The following is a 16,556-nucleotide window of genomic DNA, read 5'->3' as shown; positions in this document are numbered from 1 at the left end:
AGAGCCAATCAGCTGATTGGTGCTGTCAGCAAGCCATACTTGCCAATAAACAATTGGGAGCACTCTTTAAGCTTCCATCACTTCCTTTGAAGCTGCATCGTTATGAGCGAGCTTCCTGGGGCATCTAGTCGGCCAGATGCTAGAGTAGATGCACCCTTGGCCTGATCCACCAGGCTCTTATTATATTCTTATATCAAACACAGCAACACATATGATATCAAATGGACATGGTTTGGGGGAAATGGCCTCATGGGTCAAATTAGGACCCCTGCCAGACCTAATTTGGTCTTCAAGCTGGAGGTCCCTCCCTGCTGTTTTAGAAGATAAACAGGGATGGCAGCTAAATGGCCTGCCCTTGACAGGGAGAGTTACTATGAGGAACACCAGAAGTTGCTTTAAATTAAATCAGATCATCAGTCCAACTAACTCAGCAACTCCTATTCTAATTGGCTGAGGCTCTCCAGGGTTATAGATGGGAGTTATTTCCAGCCCTACTTGGAGATACCAGGGATTGAACCTGGTACTTTCTGCATGCAAAGCAGATGCTCTCACCACTCAGCTTTTAAGACAAAGAAACAGAGGAAACTGCTGTGTACAGAGTTTGACCATTCATCCATCCAGCTCAGTATTGTCCACTCTGACTGGCAGTAGCTGTCCAGTGTTTTAAACAGGAATTGGAGAGTTGAAAGGTACCTCTGAGGTCATCTACTCCAACCCCCTGCTTATGCAGGAAACCCACTTTATCATTATTTCTCAGTCTTATCTGGAGATACCCAAAATTGAACCTGGGGCCTCCTTCCATACAGAGCATGCTCACTATTCCTGAGATAGGGGAAATCAGTTCAGAACTCTGCATGTGCAAGAACCATGAAGAAAACTCTGAAGACATCCAGCTTAGAGCTGGAGAGATTGAAAAGGAGGATACAGGAGGCATTTATGCCTGTTTCTTCATCTTTTTGTATGAGCTTCCTGGTTATTGTATCCAGGATGTGTGTCATGATATCTTAAGATAGCAAATAATTGTTCTCCCAAGGTTTCTGCATAGAGTGCTCAGACAGAGAGCAAGTTTCGTCTGAAGAGGGAAAAGAAGAGGCTGCTTCATCGCCAACATAAAGGCACCTCACATTTCAAAAGGAGCCTATTTATCTGATTCAGATAAACTTCTCTTACTTGGAACAGACTCAGGGACGGCCCACTTCATCTCTGGGTTCAAGAGAAGAGTCACAACTCACTGCCCTCCTATTCTTTCATACCTAGAGGTGCTGTGTGACGGAGAAACTCAAGAAAGGAAGGAGTGGACCAAATTTCAGAGAAGGGGGCAAAAATAATATTCTGGCTTCACTGAATTTATTTCAGACTTTCAGGGCTTGCTGGAGTACAGACCAGTGTCCTTAGTTAATAAACAGCTGCAATTTCACACTACCATTCCAGATGTGTGTGAGAGCGAGAGACTACATGTGTACAAATGTAAGTAGTGTGCATCTAATGGTTGTGCAAGGCTGGTGATGGTAGCTTTAGGCCAAACTTCCAGAATCCTGTGTACTCTAGATGTTGTTGGACTCTGATGCCCATCGGTCACACACAGCATGACTAATGGCCAGGGATGATGGGAGCTGTCATCCAAAACATCTGGAGGGTATCAGATTGGGGAAGGTTGCCTTAAGCGGTCAATGGTTTTGTTCCATTTGTACCCTGCCTTCCCCCCAAATGATGCTCAAAGAAGCTAACAGTGAACCACAGAATAGTAAAGAACAGTACAATGCATAGCAGCATAAGAAGAGCCTTCTGGATCAGGGCCATGAGTCATTTAGTCCAGCATCTTGTGGCTAACAAGGTATCTATAAAAAACCCTGAAGCAGGAACCGGGCACAAGAGTGCTCTCCCCTCCTAAGAGATCTAGCAACGGGTATTGAGAAGCATTACTGCCTTTGACCTCAGAGGCAGAGCACAGCCATCATGACTAGTAGCCATTGATAGATTTGTCCTCTGTGAATTTGTCCAATTCTCTTTTAAAGCAATCTAAGCTGTTGGCCAAACAAAATAATAACAGTAAAAGGTCAGATATCAATGCAATCAATAGATAGAGCACATGCTTTGCATGGAGAAGGTTTGAGGTGTCATCCCCAACATCTCCAGGAAGGACTGGGGGAGATACTTCCATGGAGAGCAATTTGTTAATTTTTTGTATTTTGTTTAAAAGACGTATATATATACAGTGATACCTTGGTTCTTGAATGGCTTAGTTGTTGAACAAATCAAACAGTTTGTCCCGGTTTGCAGACGTTTTTCGGTTGCTGAAGTCTGACACAGCTTTCACTTGAGTGCAGAAAGCTCCTGCAGCCAATCAGAAGCCATGCCTTGGTTTTTGAATGGCTTTGGGAGTCGAACAGACTCCCGGAATGGATTAAGTTCGAGAACCAAGGTACCACTGCACTAGGTATAAAAAGGACAATTCCTGGATGCCAAGATCTAGGTTTATAGCAAGTACTCTTTGGTGAGAGAACACCAGCAGAGATTTAAAATCACAAAATATGCAGCAACGTAAAGTGTGGAAATATGAGCAGTAAGACCTTCAAAATATCCCCTTCTAAGTTGCTTCCAAAGTTCCCCTCTTCTCTTAGCATAGAAAGAAGCCACACATTTGGTAAGTTAAAAAAAGTTTACTTAAAACACTTCAAAGGTTAGATTCAAGTGCTTTCTCATACAACAGCTAGAAAAGACAGGCAGTATAATGTAGGTTCCAAAAGTGGTAAATGTTTTTAAATTATTTGTATAGAGACACAAAGATGGCCTGATTAAGCCACATGGTCTAAGCTTGGAGCATCCAGCTTAGACCTCCTTATCGGTAGGGTGGAAGAGAGAGTAACCTTTCCCCCCAAGATGAGGGTGTGTGGCCTTGCTAAGCCTGACAGGACCACATACTCTATTGTCCTAACAAATGGATTTAGGGGAGCGTGACCAGTTCAGTCACACTGAGTGTGGAGACTCAGGAGCGCCAGAGGGGGTTCCACAACTATTATGTAGAATTGAAGGCAAGAGGCAGGGGCACCAAATTTGGGCACTGAACGGGACACTGCTAATATTTGAGACCCCAAGATCCGCCACTGGTCTTAACCCCTTCATGCATTAATTAGAGTTAAGCATGTTGGTTATATAGGACTGAATATCCCACACAATTCAGTGTTAAGTCCAGTTCCTGTGTTCTTAAGCTGCTTGTTTATAATGCCACCTAGTGGTGCGGAGAATTTTACATTTTCATGCTTCAGATTTCCCATATGGTATTTTGACAAGACAGTTCATCTCTCCATATTGACATGGAAAAGGTACCACAAGGTAACTTTTCGTTATTGTCTTGATTGGAGGTATAAGCCCAATGGTGGAAGCCCCAAGTGACTTCTGTTACTGAACAAGACTTTCTGCCCACTACAACTCCTTTTCATAGTCCAGGTATGGGGAACCATGGATGCTGAGATGTTGCTGGACCATGATTCTCATCATCTCTGACCACTGGCCATCCTGGATGGGGCTGATGGGGGCTATAGTACAACAATATTTGGAGAGCCACAGATTCATTATTTCTGCCGCTGCACTTTGACTTTCTCTACCACTTCTTAGTGACTTCCATTGTTTGGTGCACTGCCGATGTTGTGGACTACAAATCCTAGCATCCCTGACACGTGACCCCTGTTGGCCAGAACTGATGGGAGTCCAAAATATTCAGTGTTGGATATTAAACTATCCATGTATATGGATCATGTATATCATGTATATATTGGATGTTAGGGTTAGAGCAAACCATAATGCAGGCACTAGGGTCATACTAATGCCAGAGGAAGGCAGCCATATTTGCGCACACACCAATCCCTAACTATATTCTTGTGTGTTTCCCTTTGCTTTATCCCAGTTGTGGTTTATGCCTCTTGGGTCAGGGGCTAAAGAGAACTCTCTGTAATTGACCGTCAAAAAGTACAGTTTTATCAGCAAGGACCCACAAAGCCAAACAACTTCAGAGAAGTGCCCTCAACAGAAAATGACACATATTTCATTTTATGGAGCCACATGTGAACACCATATTCTTTCCCTCACTCATCTAGAAGACAATATTGAGCTAGAGGTACCAATAGCCTCAGGATAAGGCAGCTCTCTTCATTTATATAGACTTAGGGGTTCACAATCTGTGGGTTCCATCAGTGGTCCATGGCATGAAGATGAGAAACAGCACTTCCATCACACTGAATATTCATATTGATTTTTAATCACATTTTAATTGCATTTATTTCTTGTATTTCTTGTATTAAAATTTGAGTTCTATGGAATTACAGTTGCTACAACAGGCAGAAAAATCATTAAGTAGTCCACCAAGTAGGGTTGCCATGTGTCCTCTTTTTTTTCCAGGACACGTCCTCTTTATCAGGGGAAAATTTGAGACATGTTGCATTTATTTGTTTTGAATGGCCATCATAGCGTCTTCTTTTTTGCTCTTCAAAATATGGCAACCCTACCACCAAGACTCTCAGCAATTTTCAAGTAAACCATTGGGAACCACTGGGCTAGAACACTGGATGTAAAGACCATAGTTCTCTCCTTTTACATTTTTTTCAGTTTCACTCAGCAGCCGAAAGGAGGAAATTAAGGCACCTTCTTCTTCTGCAAATAAAAACTAAGAATCACTTTTATCCTTTCCTAATATCAAACATGTATCTTATAATTAAATTTCAATCCCTCCCCCCTGCTTTCAACTAGGATCATTCATTTGACAGATCCTGCAGTGAGATTATTACAAGATTATAAACTATTGTCAGTCAAATTATCAATGCGGGTCTGAAAAAAACCCCTCAACATTTTGTCAATGCTGAGAGCAGATGTGGGAGGGAAGGAACAATGAATGACAAGAGGTTGTCAGTTCTTGGTTAGAAATAATTGGTACAGAGGAGACAAAAGATGAATCAAGTGAAGAAAAAAAGAGTTTGATGGCAAAAGCTCTTACATTTCAAGACTTCTCCTAAATAGGAGGACTAATGCACCGGAGAATGAATGGAGTCTTGAACTATGATGTTTCAATTTATTGATGATGCAATATGACTTCTGCTCAAATTAGTTGAGTCATTCATTCATTCTGCTTAAGGTGTTTTCTTTAAGTTGGGTGAGCACCAGCCTGAAAAGAACTTAAGCAAAATGAGGTTGGCAGGAGCAAGGTTACAGAGTGCTCAGTGACAATGAAGAATGTAAGAGGGCAGCAATTTCCATTCTATCTTGTATTTGCCACAATCGCCCCGTTTCTGTTCTGCTGCAGTTCACTTTCCATCAAATACTATGTTATTCATTTTGCTCTCTGCTATTTAGCATGAGTTGCATAACAACTTGTGCAATGTATGTAGTCTACATTCATTTCGGTGTAAAGGAAACTTCAAAACAATGGGGGTGGGTAATTAATTACATGTTGTTTGGAGACTCAAAAACAACAACAACCCCACGATGAAAATGAATACTGGACTAATTTTCATTCCTGACAACAGATGAACAGGCCTCTCTTTCCATCACAGAGTTACAATTCCCAGAGTTTCCTGGGAAGAAGGTTGTACAATGACAATAAAGGTATTATTATTATTATTAAGAGGGATGGACCATTAAACCAGCCTGAGAAGTGTAGCTCTGAGAGGGTTTCCTAACCACTCTCAGCACCCTTAACAAACTTCAGTTTCCAGGATTCCTTGGGGGAAGCCATGACTGTGGCATCATTGTGCTTTCAATGTATAATGCATATAGGACCTAAGCTCACTGTTGCTGAAGCAACATCAAAGCTCTGTCCCCTTATGGAAAAGCCTGAGCTCTACATACGGACTGGCCTGGCCTGAGGCCAGTGCCTGCATCATACAATCAACAGGGCTATGTTGAAGTATCCTACAATAGAAACAAATGGCTTATGAGTCACCCAAGATGTACAGGCCTGGCTTAAGGATTGCTATTAAAGAAAGGTTAGAGACTGTTTAACACACACTTGTTTCCTGACTGTAATAAATCTTAACATATAAAGAACCCACACCATTCTCCAAATTATTGGCAGTAAATGTTTTAAAGCCCACCACTAAAAGAAAGAAAGGGGGGTTTAAACTACAATAAACATCAGTGTGTCCAAAACCTTTTAAAAATGACAGCTGCAGTTCACAGACCATTCAGACTGGAGCAGTTTCATGGACCAGGGCGGGAATCTCATGAGCAAGGCAGCCTATGAATGGCAACCCATTCTCTCCCTCCCTGCTAGGAATATCGATTTTGTTTTGGTTTTAATTGTACATTAACATTCAGCGTTGACATTAAACGCTTGCTCCCCATGGGATCAATGGACAGAAAAAGCCTACTTTTACAAGTGCATATCATGGCTGAATAAAATCAATCACTCTGAAGCCCAAGTGTGTAACAGATTCCATGGTACAGGCATCATCTGCTCCCCTATGCCAATGCTCATGATTACTTTTAATCTTAGAATAATCTCCGCTCATATTAAAGTAATTGAATATCTACACTTCTACAGGGTAGCGGAAATATTCCAATCACTCCCTGACTCTTTTACAAGGTCTGTTTTTATTCTACTTGTGTTTTTAGAAGTCTTAAGGTAACTGGGAGCTGTGGCTGAGACCATATTACACTGGTTCAAAGTGTTGGTGCTGACCTTTAAAGCCCTAAATGGCCTCGATCCTGTATACCTGAAGGAGCGTCTCCACCCCCATTGCTCAGCCCAGAAACTGAGAGCTCTGAGGGCCTTCTGGTGGTTCCCTGCCTGCGACAAGTGAGGTTACAAGGAACCAGACAGAGGGCCTTCTCGGTAGTGCTGACCACCCTCTGGAACACCCTCCCAGCAGGTGTCAAGGAGATAAGGAACTAGACAACTTTTAGAAGACATCTGAAGGCAGCCCTGTATCGGGAAGTTTTTAATGTTTGATGTTTTATTCTGTTTTTAGTCCTCTGTTGGGAGCTGCCCAGAGCGGCTGGGGAAACCTAGCCATATGGGCGGGGTACAAATAATAATAAAAATGCTGTTGCTGTTGACTGCCTGAGCTCTTATATCCCAGCCCAATGGCTGAAATCATCTGGAGGAACAGTGTTATTTGTCTCCCATGTTACAGAAACCAGACTGGCCTCAACCAGAAGTCCAGCATTTGGTGCCATTGGTCTCATGCCCTGGAGGACTCTTCCTGCAGAGATTCAGTAAGAACCATCACTTTTGACTTCCATGCATCTCTTGAATGCCTTTTTATGTGACAGGCCTTTGCAGCTGCTTTTTTTTTTTTTTGACTAGCCTATTTGCCTGAGATTGCTGACCCAACAGCTGTCTGTCCTTTTTCTGCTTGCTGAACAACCTGGTCAACTTTTTCCCTTACCCTCAGCTCTGAGACTCACAAATTAACATAGGAAGGTTATTTTTATTAAGTCAGACCAATTGGTCCAATGGTCCCAATGTCATCTACACTGACTGGCAGCAGCTCTCCGAGGTTCCAGGCAGGGGACACTCCTAGCCCCACCTGGAGATGTTTGGGGTTGAACCTATGACCTTCTGAATACAAAGCAGATGGTCTTCCACTAAGTTATTACCATTCTCCACCTCTTTTACTGTCCTTGGCAGATGTCAGTGTGATTGGGCTATTTCACTCTAGCTGTGGATTCATAGAATCTTATAGAATTGTAGAGTTAGAAGGGACCACAAGGGTCATCTAGTTCAACCCCCTGCAATGCAGTAGACTTTTTGCCCAATGTGGGACTCAATCCCATAATCCTGAGATCAAGAGTCTCATGCTCCACCAGCTGAGCTATCCAATGGAGACTGAGCGATCCAAATATTCCCTCAAGACTTCTTAGATGTAAACGCATGTCCTTTCAATTAGAGATTCAGGCTGTGTGTGTGTGTGTGTGTGTGTGTGTGTGTGAGAGAGAGAGAGAGAGAGGGGGGACACAGAGCATTACTAAATTCCAGACACTTCTGGAAGTAGCATGTGAGATTAGTGTAGCATGGGAAGCAACACTATTGTTGGGAAAATTGAACCCAATTTCTGACAAACAACAGGCGTTTATTTCTGCTATCAGCAAAACTATCCCCAGCTCGCAAGTTGACACATTGTGGTTGCTGTTTGGGCCAATTCTTGGAAAGAGCCAGGCAATATCCTCTCCTCCATCTTTCATTTGGGGGTTGGCATTTCAAAGGACTTGGAACGAATGCCAGACAGTTTGGCAAGTCTCTAATTGACTGTTTCAGGGCAGTAAATTAACAGGAGGTCTCCCTGCTTCTCTTTCTGTTGTTTTTCTTCTTAATTTTATCAGGCGGACGGCTGCTTGGCAAAGGGGACCCACATTCTCCTCTGTGTGAATTTTGGGAGTGGGGTAAATACCTCTGGGGAGATATAAACTTAAGTTGCAACAACAGCAAAAAGTAGTTACACAGTGCGACATACTGAAATGAATGTGCAAGCAGTGTGGGCACCAAGAGACTATGTGTTCCAACATCAATGGTGCCAGTCATTTGGCATTAAAATATGCGCCAGCTGCAAAGCCTTGGATCTGGATAAGTCAGAGAGTGCTGGCAGGCTGACAAGGTGCTGCTTTGGAAACATAGGGAGCTGCCTTATATTTAAGTCTGACAATCAATTCCTCTAGCTCAGCATTGTCCCACTGACAGGCAGCAGCTCTCCAGGGGTTCAGATGGGGGACATTCACAGTCTCACCTGGAGATGCCAAGAACTGAACCTGGGACCTTCTGCGTGGGAAACTGATGCTCGGCTGTTGAGCTCAGGCCTTCCCCTTGGACAGAGATTGGCAAATCAGTTAATTCTGGTTTCTCCCACTTTCTCATTTTTCCAATCTTTATCTTAGTTCCTCACATTTTCTTATCAGTTTGCCAATTGTTATTTTTTAAGTCCTCTTGAAATTGGTGCAGTTTTGGGGGTAATATACACAATTTTATATGCAGCACAGGATTCTAAAGACAAGCACAGCAGAGAGAAAAGGAAAAATACACAGCCTACACGAACACAAATTGTGCATTTTAAAATGAGAGTACAGGCATCCCCACACTTACATGTCATCAGCTCGCACGTGACCACGTATACGTGCAGTGCTTGGACATAATTAAAAAAGAAAAAAATTCTAACCAGAAATGGTGGGTGGAAAGTACATTGTGGTTCGTAAGGAGACCCTTCTGAAGAGCCTGGAGAGGACACCAGTGAGCCAAACATCCAGAAAAAGGAGACTCCAACAGCTACAACAGCTCTTGCTGCTGCCATGCTACCCTGCACAACAGCTGTTGGACAGGAAGATATATGTACTGCAGGGAGCTCCCCACTTACGTGCATTTCACTTATGCATGGGGACCTGGAATGTAACCCCAACATAAAATCTATGAACGGAGAAGAGAAAATTAAGGGGAGACAAGATAGCAACCTTCAAATATCTGAAGGGCTGCTGTCATATAGAAGATGTAGCCAGCTTGTTCTCTGTTGTTCCAGAGGGCAGGTCTAGAGCCTATATGTGGAAATAGAAGGGCAAGATATTTTTACCAACTTTATTAGGAGTAACTTCCTAACAAAAAACGAATATTTAAAACATAAGAAGAACCCTGATGCATCCTAGACTGGGCACACATGACATTTTATTCTAGAATCCATTGAGATGCAGCACTTCACCCCTTATATAGCCCACACCCATAGAATCATAGAATCTTAAGGTTGGAAGGGACCCCAAGGGTCCTCTAGTCCAACCCCCTGCAATGCAGGAATAGCAGTTAAAGCATCCATGATAGATGGCCATCCAACCTCAGCGTACAAACCTCCATGGAAGAAGAGTCTATCACCTCTTGTGGGAGTCTGTTCAACTGCTGAACAGCTCTGGCCAAGCTAGTTTCGCTGCATATTTTTGCCCCTAAAAAGCATTTCCTGAGAAGCTGCTTTTATTCTGAGAATGAAAGCTCATTTCAAATTAATTCTGCATTGCCCCTTAGTGTGTCCATTTGAAAGCAGATGCAGGCAGTTCTGCCCAATGACATCGTGGGTGGATGTACACCAAGATTGTAATGACCACTTCCATCTTTATTCACCTGGGCATGTGCAGGGGGCGTAAAGGCATGGATAACCTAATCAAATGGATATCCAACAACCACACCCGTCAATCTAGATGGAAAGCAGCATGTTGAGGAAGTGCATTAATGAGTCCAGACTGAGAAAAACTAAACTATTGTGCTACAAATGGGTTACTGTGTGTGCAGCTCCACTCCCCTAGTGGCCAGCCAGATGCTTCTGGGAACTTGCAGGCAGAACCTGAGCACAGGAGCCCTCTCCCCTCCTGCAGTTTCCACCGAATGGTATTCAGAAGCATTACTGCCTCCAACAGTGGAGGTAGAACATAAAGACATCAAGGTTAGTAGCCACCAATAGCCTTACCCTCCAGGAACTCCCTAATGGTAAGAGCTGTTCAACAGTGGAGCAAGCTGCCTCAGGGGGGCAGGGGGAAGTTACCCTTCACTGGAGGTATTTCAGCATCTGTAGTCACATCTTTCAGGGATGTTGTACTTGCATCCTCTATTGCATTTTTGTAATTGTTATGCCTAGAGGACATGGAGGCATCAACCCCCCATTTTTTGCCATCTGTTTCGAAGGGCAATTCTATGAAACTAACAGCTGTGAACACCGTAGAGAGTTTGCTTGTCTCCTGACTTTATTTGCTAGTCTTTTTATCAGCTTACTTTTTACTGAATATGTTTGTTTCCCATTCATTGAATTCAATGTGACTTACCTCTAAGTAGAGCAGCCTTCATGCAGTTGTGCTTCCCTCTCATTGTAGATGTTCCTTTAGATTTCCTGGCTATACATCAAATGCAGGGTGTTCCTTTAAAGACACAAAAGGCATCTAAGTTAATGCAAGCTTGTTTGCAGTACTAGCAGTAGCTTTGATGGAATAATTGATTTATACAAAGCAACTACCCTAAGCAAACTGCATGACGCAGGAAAGGCGCATTTGGCTGAGCAAGCAGCCACCATCAGTTGAAATTATGGGCTATGCATACACTTAAAGCAAAACGCTTCCTCACAAAGAATCCCAAGAACTGTAGTTTACTTCTCATAGAACTACAATTCCCAGCACGCATAATAAACTACAGTTCCCTGGATTCTTTAGGGGAAGTAATATGTTGGTCAATATGCAGCCAGCCATGATGGGAAGAAGCTGCTTCATCTAAGCTCCATACATAAAGATGATGCACATTGTATTACTCAACTTGCAGGTAATTGCCACGTAAAATGGTAAAGGTTGGTTGGTCCTCCCAGGTGTGGTGTATGTATCTCCCTCATTACAGTGGTACCTTGGTTCTCAAACTTAATCAGTTCTGGAAGGCTGTTCCAAAACCAAAGTGTTCCAAAACCAAGGTGCACTTTCCCATAGACAGTAATGCAAAACGGATTAATCCGTTCCAAACTTTTAAAAACAACCCCTAAAACAGCAATTTAACATGAATTTTACTATTTTATGAGACCATTGATCCATAAAATGAAAGCAATAAACAATGTACTGTACTATAAAATAAATAAAACAGTATTGTAGATGATAAAATAGAAATTTTAAAAAAATCTTACCTATACTGATGATAGTCATTGTTTGGAATTTATTCATTTCCACAGTCACACAATCAATCAATCAGTAGCTGAACTGGGATCCACACAGTCACAAAAACAAATTAACTGAAAAAAGCATCAAAACAAAAAACGCAAAATAAATAGCAAAAACAACTTCACCAAATGTAAGCTCCAAATATCACCTCAGAAAACTGCAATTGGAAATGGAAGGCTTGAATTATAATGGGGGGGGGGGACACAAGTCAGCAGTGCAACAGGAAACACAGGGGGACGCAAATCAGCAGCGCATTCCTGTTCACCCAGGCATTTGGTGGCTGAAATATTATTGATCCTGGCCTCATTGAAACTTGGACTCAGCTACATTAGGAAACCAACAGTGATTTGAATGAGCTATAAACACGCAATATCAGATGACGACAGAGAGCAGGAAATTTTAAAACACGATTTTCCATAGATATTTTTCCCTCTTATTTCCGACTTATTTATAGCATTTCTTTTCCTGTGTTTAGATCCATCCACTATTACTTATGAGGGTATATGACCATTTTTATTTTTTTGATATTCTTAATTCCTTTCAGATGTTTTAAATATATTACAATTTTATTTTAATCACATTGTTTTCCTGCTAGATTGTTTTTTTGGCCTCGTCCCTTTGGGGAGGAAGGGCAGGATAGAAATTTAATAAGGTCATCATCATCATCACCCCTGCATAGCATTACATCCCATCACCCTTAACAGGTGGAATGTTTTTTAAAATATGTTTTGAAGACATATTATGTATGCAGCCGAAGTGCCTATTTTGTCAAATGTATGCCCAAGAATCAGCTAACCCTAACCCTAACCCAAATGGGAATTCCTAAGCATCCGTTGAGCAAAATCCAATACAACCAGATGTATGCACAGTTGTAGACACTGATTTCACAAGATCATTTTGCCCTGCTTGCTTGATTCATGCTGAGCATCTATGGAAGGGAATCCCTCATCATTAGACAGGTATGCCAACTGGAGACCACCTTATGCACCTGCGCCCACTGCATTCTACAGGAATGTCTTTCATTGAAGTCCCTCAGGTATCAGAAGCCCTCTCTGCAGTAGCTCAGAGCAGGGCTTTCAGCATGACAGCACCTGCTTTGTGGAAGATGTTCCCTGTTGAGATATGACAGTCGCCCACTCTCTGTACTTTACAGAAACAACTGAAGACATTTTTGTTTCGACAGGCTTTCTCAGCCAGATAAATAGGTCCCTGTTTCAAGGTGTTCATTTTGCATTGTTTTAAAACTTATCTTCAGGGGAGGTTTGCACTGTTTTCAAAATGGTTTTAAGCTGTTTCCATACGGTGCCTGTAAATCACCTTGAGTCATATAAAGAAGGTGATTTATGAAACAAGGAGGGGGGAGGAGGAGAAGGAGGAGGAGAAGAAGAAGAAGAAGCAGCCATAGAACCTAGCCTGTTAAGCATATAGGAACTTACCTTATGTTAGATCACATTTTTAGCCATATTCACTTTATTTTTATTCCCCTCCCCCCAAATTTTATTTATTTATTTTGTTTAAGTAAGTAGTACAGAAAAAAACAAAACATCAACAAAGAGAGAGAAATAGATTGAAAACAATCCAGAAACACTGAAAGTAAATATTACATATCATATAATACTCTCCCCCCCCACCCGCAGCTTCCCTCCGCTACAATTTGACTTCTTAGAATCTCTATTTCCACCTTTATCTTTGCATTCTCCAAATGTATCATTCTTTGTATTTCTTTTATCTCTTTTCTTTTCCAAATCATAGATGTACTTTACATTTTTATTCTAGGCATATTAGCATAATTTCTTAGAATAATATTTTAACATATAATCTTTGAAACATTTCCATTCCTTTTTTAATTTTTGATTTGACTCATATCATACGATTGAGGTTAGCTTTGCCAGTTCTAAATATTCATTTAATTTGCAAATCCACTCCTCTTTTGAGGGCAAGATTTGAGATTTCCATTTAGAAGCAATCACTACCCTGGCTGCTGTAGTTGCATACAGAAAAATTCTTTTTTCCACTTGTGGTATATCTTTCCCTATCAAGCCTAGGAGATATGCCTCTGGTTTTTTAACAATTGGGATTTTCAACATTTCCTCATGTATTACTCCCCAAAATTTCTTAATCTCCTCACAGCCCCACCACATGTGTATTGTTGTTCCTGCTTCTTTGCCACATTTCCAACAGAGGCTGGATTTCAATTTATAGATTTTGGCCAGCTTAACTGGTGTTAAATACCACCTGTAGAACATTTTAACAAAATTTTCTTTAATCATGTAAGAGGTGGTAAATCTTTTATCCTCTCACCAGGATTTCTCCCATTGCTCTAAGTATATCGTATGTCCAACATCTTGAGCCCATTTGATCGTAGTTTCTTTCATTTCTTCATCCATCAATTCCCAATCAAGTAAAAGATTATATGTTTAAGACAGTATTTTCTTATTATTTTGTAATATTGTGGTGCTCAGTTTAGAATCCTCTTTTGCAAAACCTTCTTTTAGATCTGAATTAAATACACTTCTTAGTTGCAGGTATTGCCATCTATCTGACACATATTGTCATATCTTCTCATAGGGTTTTATTCTGAGTTTTCCTTGATCTTTCTCCAGTAGTTGTCTATATAACGCCCAGTTTGTTCTCATATTAAGTTTTTTCACGGCATGCGCCTCCAGCATCGAAAGCCACCAGGGGGTTTGTGTTTCCAGTTGCAATTTATATTTGTTCCAGACTTTATATAATGCATTCCTGAGTAAATGATTTGTAAAAACTTTATGGACTTTTGCCTTCCTGTAAATGAGATATAGCCACATTCACTTTAAACATCCATGGGCTCCACCAAAGAAACCTGCAAGCTGTAGCTTTTTATGGTTGTTAGGAGGGGACTTTGTCCACCTAGTTCAATTGTGATCCTCCAGGGTCTCAAGTAGAGGCCTTTTCTATCCCTTCTATCTGAATCTTTCTTATGCCATGGGCAAATCTGGAACCATATACATACACAATGTGCAATCTAACCACTGAGCAATGGTTCCTCCTTCCAGCAGGAGTCCTCCCCACTCTCCAGCAACCGACAGCACCGACTTGCCAGAATTCCACTAGGCTTTAAGAAGCACTGCAGTGTTTGGTGAAACGTCTTTCTGTGAGTATGAGGAACAGGGCTGTGCATCTCTCTGCAGTCATTAGAGTACCAACTGTGGCTTTTATGGAGGTTCAGCAATGGGCTTTAATTAAAAAAATGTGCAAGCAGGTTATTTCAAGAGAAACAATGACTGTAGACACACACATACAAATACAAACACACACACACACACACACAAACACACATCCTCTTTTCTCCCTGGCCAGATCATCACCAACCCATGCCTTTATAACATTAGAACAAAAGATGAGCCCTGCTGGATCAGGCCAGTGGCCCATCTAATCATAGAATTACAGAATCTTAGAGTTGGAAGGTACCCCCAAGGGTCATTAGTTCAATCCCTTGCAATGCAAGAATCTCAACTAAAGCATTCATGACAGATGACCATCCAACCTAGTTCCGCATACGCTGGCCAAGCAGATGCCCCAATGGGAAGTCCAGATTCCAGAGGCAGAAACAACCTTGTGATTCATCCTGTCTTCAGAGGCATGTTGTCTCTGATGCTAAAGGCAATAGAGCCATTGTTATACAGTGTTTTGAGGACAATTTGGACTTAAAAGAAGAGAGAAGGCTCACCCATACTGTTTAATGTGGACTGTAAGCTTCCTGTTCCTTGATTAATTCTCAGTTGTCCATATAATGTTCTCCTATAAATCACTGCCCAAACTTTCTCCTCCCTCAGTCTACATTTACTCATTCCTTCCCCTTTTCAGAGTATCCCTGGTAAGAGAAAATCCAGACTGACGGGGGGAAAGGGTGGGGAGGCAGTGATTTAGAGGACAACGTCATGTGAACAATGGAGAATTAATAGAGGCACAGGTTTCTTCGTGTCTACATTAAACGACAGTATGGATGAGCAGAGAGAGAGAGAGAGAGAGAGAGAGCTCACCAATAGTATCTGAAGTGACCAATTCATACAATCAAACTGATGGTGTCCCCATTCCAACTATAAATAATACAAACGACCAGTCCATAAAACCCAATTGATGGTATCTATACGCCTCCATATTTGACGTATTATTGAGATTTTTCCTTAGGTTTCTCTTCGAGAAAACCCATCCTTCTTCCTCAACAGGCAGGAAAAAAATAGATAAAAAGAGGAGCGTCTTGAAAGCTTCCAGAGCTGTATCGATCTTGCCTCCCATGTCCAAAGAGAATTGTTTACGTGCCGAGCATCAGAAAGCTCACAATTTTTTTTTATTGTAAATACTCATCTCCCCTGCATAGACACCAAAGAGCTGAGGGTGCCTGTTATTATACTTTCTACCTGAACATCTTGCTTTTCCCTAAAAAGTTTCCAGGCACAAGCAATCTCGACATCTGTTTCAAGGAACTCGGCTGGAAACGCAGTTCCGCGCAGCCAAATTGCTTGTGCTTCTATGGAGGAAATGGCTATTTATTTTATGCTGCCATCTGGGCTCTAAATAGTATCTTTTGTCATTTGCGGCCTTGAATTCGGTTTTCTCCCCTTTTTTCTTCCTCTCCACCAGATATAAAATGAAATGCTTTCTAAATTAGGTTTGTTGTATACCACACAAACTTTTTTTTTTTAATGTGAAAAAAATAAAAAAAAAGAAGTGTCATAAATTACTTGGGGAGATTGAGTTGGCCATGAGAGTTGGAATCAGCCCACCTCCTTAAACTTTATAAATACCTAGGTATCTGTTGGCTTGCTGAATTACTGTTGTTCTGTATATCTGGTTATTTTAAGCTATGTTAAAATATGGGGCTTCTCTAGATTAGAAGGAAGAAATGTGGTCTCCCCAGTACTCAAACTCCA

At 41.6% G+C, this 16,556-nt stretch overlaps 1 long non-coding RNA gene across 1 annotated transcript in view; it reads right to left on the bottom strand.

Moving 5' to 3' along the window:
* Window positions 1-13,493: 13,493 nt before the first annotated feature.
* LOC309334084 overlaps window positions 13,494-16,556 on the bottom strand; it is a 184,622-nt gene continuing 181,559 nt past the window's right edge. The window contains exon 2 of the long non-coding RNA XR_014152856.1: window positions 13,494-13,678. This is a non-coding gene — a long non-coding RNA (uncharacterized lncRNA). The remainder of the gene's footprint in view (window positions 13,679-16,556) is intronic.

Source organism: Podarcis erhardii (assembly GCF_964252035.2).
Source record: "Podarcis erhardii genome assembly, chromosome: Z".
Lineage (NCBI taxonomy): Eukaryota > Metazoa > Chordata > Lepidosauria > Squamata > Lacertidae > Podarcis > Podarcis erhardii.
Note: the sequence above shows the minus strand (reverse complement) of the source record. Positions and strands in the feature narration are given on the sequence as shown.